General features: G+C 41.1%; 1 pseudogene; it reads right to left on the bottom strand.

The window, feature by feature from the left end:
* Positions 1-2,285: 2,285 nt before the first annotated feature.
* Positions 2,286-9,685, bottom strand: LOC113017710 (vitamin D3 hydroxylase-associated protein-like; annotated as a pseudogene).
* Positions 9,686-10,005: the final 320 nt, after the last annotated feature.

Below are 10,005 nucleotides of genomic sequence, written 5' to 3'. Positions count from 1 at the left end.
AGATGAGATGAGATGAGATGAGATAGCCTTTATTTGTCAGTTGCAGTTACCCACAACCGAGATTCAGATTCAGAAGACTTTATTTATCCCCAAGGGGAGATTAAGAGACTGACTTTGCCGACCGTACATACAATAGACAAACATCACATTGGGGAGACAGGTCAGGCTGGGTAGCTGGCCGGTCAGCTACACGAGCAGCGACCCGGGACCGAACAATGGAAAAATGCACAACATCAGGAAAGACAAGGAGAAAAAAGAACTCCCCCAAGACTGAGCTCCAACAGGGGGATCAGTTTGAGAACAGAAAAAAAACACCTCAGCGCATAGTACATGAAAAACTCTTAATACACCATAGAAACACATGACAAGCAACAGGGATGGATAAAAGGTGAGAGACAGCCACTGTAGACAGCGCATCCAGGCCTGCAGCATATGCGCTGGTTCCCTGTGATCCACCGTCTGCATTGGGAGGGGATAAGCATTGAAGGCATTTGGAAGGGGAGCGGGGATGAATGTATATCTGTGTATGTCCAGAGTTCAGCTGAGAGAGTATCCTTTGCCCTGCCAGGCTAAGTAAACAGTCTTCCAGCCAACCCAAGTGGCCTTGCGTAGGATAGGGGAGGAAGAGTCTAAACACCGTCCGTTATCCGGGAGAATTTGTTTTGTTCGCTCCAGCCTTGAGACCACAGCTGTTGCCGAAATGGTAGCTACATGAAATGATGGTGTTTTTTTTACTTTAGTGCGAACAACTTACGTGAATTTCAAAGCCGTTCTAGCAGTCCGACACTGGTCTCTCAATCTCCCGTTGGAGAGCCGTGAGCTCAAAGAGCAAATTCTGAGAACTCAAGACCGCCGTGAGCTGTTATTCAATTTTCGCTCATATTATATAATATATATATATATATATTATATATATATATATATATATAATATATATATATATATATATATAAAAATTGGCAAAATGGAGAATGGCTGATTTTGAAAACAAGAACTATTTAGTACTTTATATTCTTTCTTTTATATTTCCAGAGGTCTAAATTGCAGTAACAAACCCTTTTTAATCTTCACAGAGGTGTAATAGGAACTGACTCTGACGGCCGTGTCTACAACAGCACAATTGAAATAATCTGCTAATATTCATTCATTTATCATATTCATATAAATCAGATACGAGTAAGACTGTCCACTTCAACCTTACTTTCACATTTAAGTTACTTTGCAGCCCTCCTGTAGGCCCTCACATGCAGGAGGTGGAATGTAATGTATGAAACTTATGGGCAGTGGTTACAGTCTTGCTGCCTGTATGTTAGAGTTCTCACTGACTGGTTGAGACGGTTGGTACCCTCACTTGACTGATGTAGTTAAACAACTCCTGCATGACTCATTTCAATCTCATCTCTGCTTTTGACAGATGATGTGCTCCTGTTGGCTTTATCAGGTTGTGGTATCCAGCTCTAACTGGAGCGGTGGGTATAAGAATTTGCACTTCCAAGTCTGAGACTGTGGTCTTCAGCCAGAAAAGGACGGAGTGCCTACTTTGAGTCAGGGAGGAGTATGGTCATGAGCTTTGGGTTGTGACCGAAAGTTCAAGATCGCAGATCCAAGCCTTCTCCAAAGGATTACTGGACTCTCCCTTAGAAGTAGTGTGAGGTGTTCAGCCATCCGAGAGAAGCCAGAGTAGATCTGTCCACTTCTCTACATTGAAAGGAGCCGGTTGAGGTTGGTTCGGGCATCTGATTAGGATGCCTTCTGGACACCTTCAGGGTGAGGTATTCCAAGCATGTGCTACATTGGAGACATGATATCTCTCATCTAGCCATAATAAATTATCTATAGTTTAAGCTTTACATCTGTGTCTCCCAGAAGATTATTTCTGCAGGAAAACCTGCTGTCACAGTAAGCTTAAACTACACTATGTGTTCAATTAGTCATCCCTCACTGCATGTGTTACTTCCTCTTTCTTTTTCTCTTTTTGAGTAATGACACCAACTTTGATACACCTCAAACAGGCAGAAACATTTGACCTCACACAATGCAATTAATTGCATGAGTGTAATGTCTTTGATACGCTGCTTAGAAATGGTGGTTCTCAAAGTGGAGCCAATGAGAACCCAATGAGGTCAGAGAACTGATTTGCAATTGGAATCGCTAAAATTCTTATCTATTCCCATCCCTACTTGGTAATCTGTATGTTTTAATCACATCTTTGTGTAGCATTCCAAATAAACTGACGAGTGACTATGTTTTCAATCAGTCTTATCTCACTGGTACATGTTGCCTACCTCTTGAAGAGTTTGTCCCACATGTCCTGATAAACAGCCCTTATAGTGCTTGAGTTCCTCCTCATCCTTTGCGGTCACTGTGGAAACAGTGACTACACCCGCAGGAAAGTTAAGGAGATTGTAGACAACTGTGTAACTAATAGCAGCTGAAATAACAGAAAATATAAATATATTATTATGTAGAATATTTATTAATATTCAATATAATAATTAATATTGAAATTTATTTGTCCAGGCTGTCAGGCTGCTCTTGCCAAAGTAATGTTAAAAAAAGCAGTTACAATCAAAGAGTCAAAGTTGTGCTGTGATTCAATGCAAAATCACAAAAAAATAATCCATTCTCTAACAGGGAGTTTATCAGCAAGTGTTTGTGGCTGAAATTGGACAAACTGTGATAAACAGAACACTATGTTGTCACTTGTACTGAGTGTATCATACTTGGAATTTTGCTACAGTAAAACAAGTTGTAGGCTGGTCCAATCACAGGGCACAGCAGTACATCGATGTTGCAGCTCCTCCAATGTGCTATTGTCTCTTGAATGTAGTCCTAAAGAAAACACAGGAAATCTCAATTTCATCTTCAGATTTCATACGTGACCATGCATCATCAGCTGACAGTACCTCAACAGCAGCATGTTGCTTCCACAGCTCAGGAACAGATCTAAAAATGAAGCATATCATTCCTAGAACATGTATAATATGAAAATCTAACAAAGGATGAAGTACAAATAAAACATTTCAAGAATACTTTCTCACCGAACTCCACAAAGAGCCCTCATGTTGGCAGAGACACGAGGAGACTGCAGATAGATAGATAGTATGCATTATTCTGCTAAATCACTCAATCCGGTGATTTAAATAAACAGACCATCTATTTGACTATTTTTGTATGTGTCTGTCACAGAATTGGAGGGCTTACCTTAGATTTGAGCAGAAATGAATGGATTGTCTTATACCACTTAGGAAGACGGTAACGATGAAACTGTCCCTTCAGACAAGGGTCCTCGGGTCCCCCTTCCTAAAAAGAAAGGCTCATTAGCACATAAGAAAAAAGCCTATTTTGAGATACTTAACTAATTAATGGAATAGTTTCAAAACCAGTCAACACCATCGTGTGCTCAAGAAGACAATGGCAGCATCTCTAGGTATTAAAAACCTATTAACTAAACTGTTAAAAGAAAAAACTCACAGTTTGGTTAACAGGCTGGTACCTCCATCTGCTAAAAACCTTTACCATTAGTTCAGGGAAAATTTCATCCATCTTCAGTGGATGGTAAGGGACCAACTAGAGAAACAAAAGCCAACATTAAAAAACATGACTTGAAAATGATTGTTATATGTTTTTGTTTTTGTGTGTGTGTGTGTGTGTGTGTGTGTGGTGACGTCTTACTGTGTGTCCTGCTTGCTCTAACAGAGCTTTCACCTCTCTAACGCCTCGGGCCATGCTTGGAGATGGATGCATGTAGCCATCGTTTTCCAAACAACCAATCCTTAGAGGTTTGGTGGTTCTGTATCTCTAAGAGGGAATCACTTTTTGTTTTAATGCTCACATGAAATGAGACCATTTATGCATATATATGCACAGGCAATTACAACAAAGGATTATCAACAAGTGACATGAATCCCACAGTACAAGACACACCTCCATGTTAAAAGGTAATGGTGGAACAGTGGGGTCCAAAGAAAACATGTGGTCACAAAGAAGTGCCTGCATGCACAGAGCCAGGCTGTCCACATCTCTTGCCATGGGTCCAGGTGAAGATAGCACTAGTTTAACATGAAACAAGAAGCAGTAAACAAAATTCCCTGACTGTTTTTTCCCAGGACTGTCTATCAGTATCCCAATTTTGATTCTGTATATATGTAGTAGGGGTGCAACGATATTCGTATCGATATTGAACCGTTCGATACAGTGCTTTCGGTTCGGTACGCATATGTATTGAACAATACAAAATTTGTAATTTATTTTATCAGCTTTCCTTCTGACGATGCTGTCTGTGTTGAGCGCTCAGTGAATCTGCGTTCGACTACTCCGCCTAGGCTGCACTTTTGAGCGCAGATCCACTGAGCGCTCAACACAGACAGCATTGTCAGAAGGAAGAGCGCAGGGCAAGCTAGCGAGACAGAAGTTAAGCTCTCCTTGCAACATGGAAAATTGAACCTCCCCCACCCTCATTCAGATCTGGCCTTTGGAACTATTTTGGTTTTCATGTGACGTATGACCCTGAAGGTAAGCGAGTCATGGACTAAAGTAAAACAGTATGTTGGATGTGCCATGCAATGCTCAATTACATGGCTGGGAACTAGTGCGTTAGCGCAGTTAGCTCGTTAACGTGTTGGCCGTCTAGCCCCATGCACGGGTGATCAGGGGTAGCTCGTTAACGGAGATTTGCAGTGTTGTGGCGTTAAGGTCATTTCAACGAGATTAACCTGACAGCACTAGTGGGAACACAACGAATATGACTGCACATTTACGCCGACATCATCCTAGTACAAAGACAAGTGGAAGCAGACAAAAACAACAAGCGCGTATGCTACAAACTTTAACCGAGTCATTTAGACAGCCGTTAGCACATGATTCTCCTTATGGGGACCTGATATGTTTAATATGCTGCTGAGAATATAGCCCAGAAGAAGCGGATAGTATAGCTTTTACTTTGGAAAGAGCCATTTCTCTGTAATAAACTCTCTTTTCCAAAGATGAGTGATTCCTCAATCAGATACAGGGCTCGCAATATCGCTAGCCCGACGTCCCGGGGCTAGCGATTTTTCCAGTCGGGCTACCAAAATCTATCTCTGCCCTGCCCGTCGGCCTATCGTAGGAAGGAAAAATATATGTCAATGCTTTTGCATTCTTTCAGAAATGTAGCTGGGTAATTATGTCATTGGCATCGGTGAGCCACTGTCAATATGTGACATTGAAATCGCGTTTGAATTTGCACTTGTTTTTTTGCTTTCACTTTGCAATCACGCAAACTGTGTATAGAGAGCGACAGCACTGATTGGTGAGTGACGATAATTTGTGCACCAATTCCTCTGACATCGTCTTATCAATCGTTAGCTTACTACGCAAACATGACAAGTGAAATCTCCCGCAGCAAGCTTAAACATGTGAGAGGTTGATCGCGCAGAGAATCGCTGAGCATTATGTGAGTGCCTGTGTAAGAGCAGCAGGATATATATTTCAGTTCTGCTGAGCCAAATAAGACAGGTCGGGGTGAAGAAGTGACAGCCAAAGAAAAGCTTACCACAAAACGGAGAAGTTATGACAAATCAGACTATAAGGCAAAAAGAAAGTGCAGCTTTATGGTTTCATGGACAAAAGAATTTCTGTGGCTGTGATATGATGAGCTAAATAACCAGGGCTGCACATAAGTGGTCCGCAGGTGCGCATTCGCTGTCAAAATAAAAAACACGCACAAGGGTTAGGGTTAGGGTTAAATTTAAAAACTGTACTTTTGAGTTAAAATATATATTTATAATTTTAATAAATGACAAATTAAAAAAGGCATGAACATTTTTTTTGTATCGAAAAAATATCGAACCGTGACACCAAAGTATCGAACCGAACCGAACCGTGAATTTTGTGTATCGTTGCACCCCTACTAAGTAGATATGTCACTTACCTGACTTTTGCCCTCTATAAGTTGGACAAACTCCCTGTGAACTAATCATTACACAAAAGGTGAGATAAAAGTTTTTCTCAGCAATGTATAATAATTTTCCAGGAAACTGACTGAATGAGACCCACCTGAGCCGACCCGCTGTTGGTTTGAAACCACAGATTCCACAGAAGGATGCAGGAATACGGATACTGCCACCTAGATCAGTGCCTATACCAAGCAGGGAGCCCCCTCCCCCGATGAGAGCCCCCTCCCCACCAGTTGAACCTCCAGAGGTCTTCTGGGGGTTATGAGGGTTCACAGTCTGCCCGTAAATAGGATTACTGCAGTCACAGCTGAATTTGAACAGACAAGAAGGTGAGAAGTCTTTGCATGTTATGCACATGTGGAATAGCAAACACAACTGACTGAGTTTTAACCACATCAGACATAAAAGGCAGATGGGGTATTGTCATCACCCCTCCAGGTGGGCAGAGTGGATACCCAAGTTTGTGAATGTGATAACTCCAGAATTAAGTGAGGTGACATAGGAATTTCGAATTGGTGTATCTTCTAAAAATCTTGGATGACTTTGAATCTCAATGACTTCGCCCTTAAGGTCATAGGTCAGCTTTTCTAAAAATTACCCGGATTTTCAAATTTATGCCATAGGTGCATCTAGGAGGCTGACGGGCAGAAATGGCAGACACCGGTATTTTTAAATTGGCTCTAGATTTATGTCAATCACCGATAAAAGATTTACCTCAAAAGACCTTGAGGCAAGTTGGTTTTCACAAAGGGAATAGCTCCTTGTTTCTTCAGGACTTGAACAAGCACACTGTCCTTTTCAGCGGGCTGGTCCAGGTTAATGATCACACCACAAGAACAGTCATGATTCTTGTGTTGTGAAAAAAAAGAGAAAGAAAGAAGAAAAAAGATGATAATGGTGCTTCAAAGATGTGAATAATAATGCTTGGGAATGCTATAAGTTAGACATAACATAGAAATTAGTTAGAAATACTGACCAGAAGGCCTGCAATTGATATTTGCATTATTTAACCTTTGTAATACCTTAAATGCAAGATTTTCTTTAATGCTAACTGGAACTCCGTACAAGAGACCATCCTTGTTGGAGCCAACAGTTGTCAGCTGGTCCAAACTCTCCAGCAAAATTTCAGTGCAGCAGTTCAGCTTTTTGTTTACAGCCAGAGTCTGTTGGAAAGGAAACAAGCACAGACAGTTTGAGATTAACTTATCTACCTTGAAGGGACCTTGATCTTTGTAATCACTCTGTAAAATATTGAACTCTTGTTGGAAACATTGAACCTTTTGGTGTATTTGAGCTATTATGAAAGATTTGTGTCATGTTGGATACTGAACCTTTTCCATGTAAGAGTAAAGCACATCCTCGGGGGTAAGTGAGCCTTCCTTTAGCTGCTGTGTCAGCTCAGACAGGGAGAGTGTCAGGATGAAAGCAGAGTCGGTTGTCGGATGCTAGAAGACACAGACCCACACAGAATCATTATGTCATTAAAAAAGCTGCAGCAAACAAATAAAAGCATATGAATGTAGAGATTTTCCACTTCTTTACAAACTCTGTCAAACGTGACAATGACAATTCACAGTGCTTAACTGGTGTCAATGGAAAATTGTATTTAGTAGTCAGTATAATCTTTTAGTGATATAAGTTTGCATATGGTAGAATACTGCATGTAGTTATTTGTATTAGGAAATATTTAACCATGTATGCTTAGAGGCATATAATTAATTGTGTAGTGACAGGATGTGTGATCTCTAACAGGCTGCAGGCTTGGTGTGCACTCCAGGAATGCACCCCCACGTCCTGGGAGCATGAGAGTTCGTACCTTGTTTTATTGTTTTACGGTAGGATTAACGTAGCTATGTCTGTTTTAGTTTAAGTGCTTTAACTGCTGGACTTCCTCACCGTGTTATCTAGGGTGAACCATCTAGGGTGGGGGAGACTACCGTCTTTGCGACCAAGGATGTACCTTTTGTGCTTTCATGTTATATGACCCTTTGATCAGCAACACACACACACACACACACACACACACACACACACACACACACACACACACACACACACACACACACACACACACACACACACACACACTGAGACCGGGGCAGTTTCTCAGCGCGAGTCTCAGTTTGGAGGCTGCCCTTGCTAGCAAGAAGTTCTGTGTGTTTCTCTTCTCTGAGTCTTTACTGAAGAAGTGTTTTAGAACATTTTCCCTAACAAATGGTCTCCACAATTACCAGATTTAAATCTGACAGAGCACCCTTAGGATGTGGTGGAACAGGAGATTTACATCACTGATGTGCAATCAACAAATCAACTGCAACTGGTAATGCTATTGTGTCAATATGGACCAAAATCAAACAAACGACCTAGAATAGCTGCATATTATTGGTGTGCTTTTAACTTTTATTTTAATGCTCATGTTTAAAAGCCCTCCTGCCAGCATGGCAGGTAATGGCCCATTGAAGTTGCCCGTATATGACTTACTTTTGTAACGATTTTGAAATGCTCTAAATAGAAAAAATCCTGTTTCCACAGGATAATTTCACCTTAGATCAACAGTATACAACCTCACGATGTTACCATATCAATTTCAATTACTTTGGAAAGTAAAATCAGACTGACTTGATATTGACATGGTATCACTGTGGGGCTTTATACTGTAAATACAGAGTGAAATTATCCTGTGGAAACAAGAATTTTTCTTTTTAGAGCATTTTGAAATCGTTAGAAGAGTAAGTCAAATATGGGCAATTTCAGATTTCTGTGGTTGGATAGTGTTGATATAAAATGCAACTAGTCTTTGTAAATATGACTTTTGCTTTTAACTCATTCACTGCCAGGGTTTTTGAGCATTTTTACTCATTTTTGAAGAGCCACAGAAAACTGTGTGTTATGATCATATAAACGCTGAACCTACCAAAATGAAGAACAGACTCTCTTCTTCCATCCAAAAAAAAAAGCTTGTTTCTACCATTTTCCATTCTTTAGTAATCAGCTGTAGAAGAGAGGTGGGTTCCACCAAAAATTCCTGTTTTGACCACAAAAAGGGAGAAAACGAGCTTTTTGTGAAAAATACATTTCAAGCAGTCTGATGTTCACTGACAAGCTGCCCGAGGTTGTATTCTAGCCCCTCCCATTGAAAAACGTAATTGACATCTATAGACGTCAATGGCAGTCAACGTAAGTTTTTCAATTGACATCTATAGACGTCAATGGCAGTGAATGAGTAAAGAGCATTCTGAAGTCATTGAAAGAGAAGTTCAAAAATGAAAATTCACAGGGCTTTTACTTTGAAATCCAAAAGGAGATGGCTTTAATATTGACATGTTATTTTGAAATCAGGTTTCAACATCTTTTGCCATAATACTTTGAATACACAGGGAATGTAAAACAAAGTGGAGGCTGGCTTGACTGCAATGCTTGAATTGGAGGCTGGCTTGACACCAGTGCCAGGTCTGAACTAAAAGCACATAATTTGTTTTGATTTCTATCTAAAGAAAAAGTTAAACATTTCAGTGTTTAAAGCTCTGAACTCTCACCGACTGTTTGTACCGGAGCACCGCCTGCTCTGCCCGCTGCAAGCTCTCATCTCTCCTGTTTCTGGCTCTCTGTATCTTTTCCTCTGCCTGTCGGAGGCTGTTGATCTTTTTCACCCGCACAACCAGGTATCCCACAATGCAGGCAACACCAGTGAGCAGAGCCGCTGTCCAGTTGTCCATCTTCACTCTCTTAATAAACGGTTCAGTGTTCTGCGTGGTTTTCGTCTTTGTCCTGGGGCTGTAAATCATCGGCGGAGCGGGTAGGGAGGCTTACTGGGCTTAAGCCCGGGTTGTTTCAGAAGCCCAGGGTTTTTTGGAATCTAGTTTATTTCACAGTTAGATGCCTGACTGACAACTGTATAAAAAACGACACAATATTTGAGGCACATAGCGCGCAAATTCCCCCTAAATTTGGTATGATCCGAGCTCAGCCGACTGAGCACAGCACTTACGCACGTGAGCGAGGGGGGAGAAGCTGCTGCCTGCGAGTTTTCTGTAGAAGTGCAGACAGAGGAGAGCTTAAGTTTGACCAG

The sequence above is a fragment of the Astatotilapia calliptera genome, unplaced genomic scaffold, assembly GCF_900246225.1.
Source record: "Astatotilapia calliptera unplaced genomic scaffold, fAstCal1.2 U_scaffold_191, whole genome shotgun sequence".
NCBI classification, from domain to species: domain Eukaryota; kingdom Metazoa; phylum Chordata; class Actinopteri; order Cichliformes; family Cichlidae; genus Astatotilapia; species Astatotilapia calliptera.
This window is presented reverse-complemented; position numbering and strand designations above follow the sequence as displayed.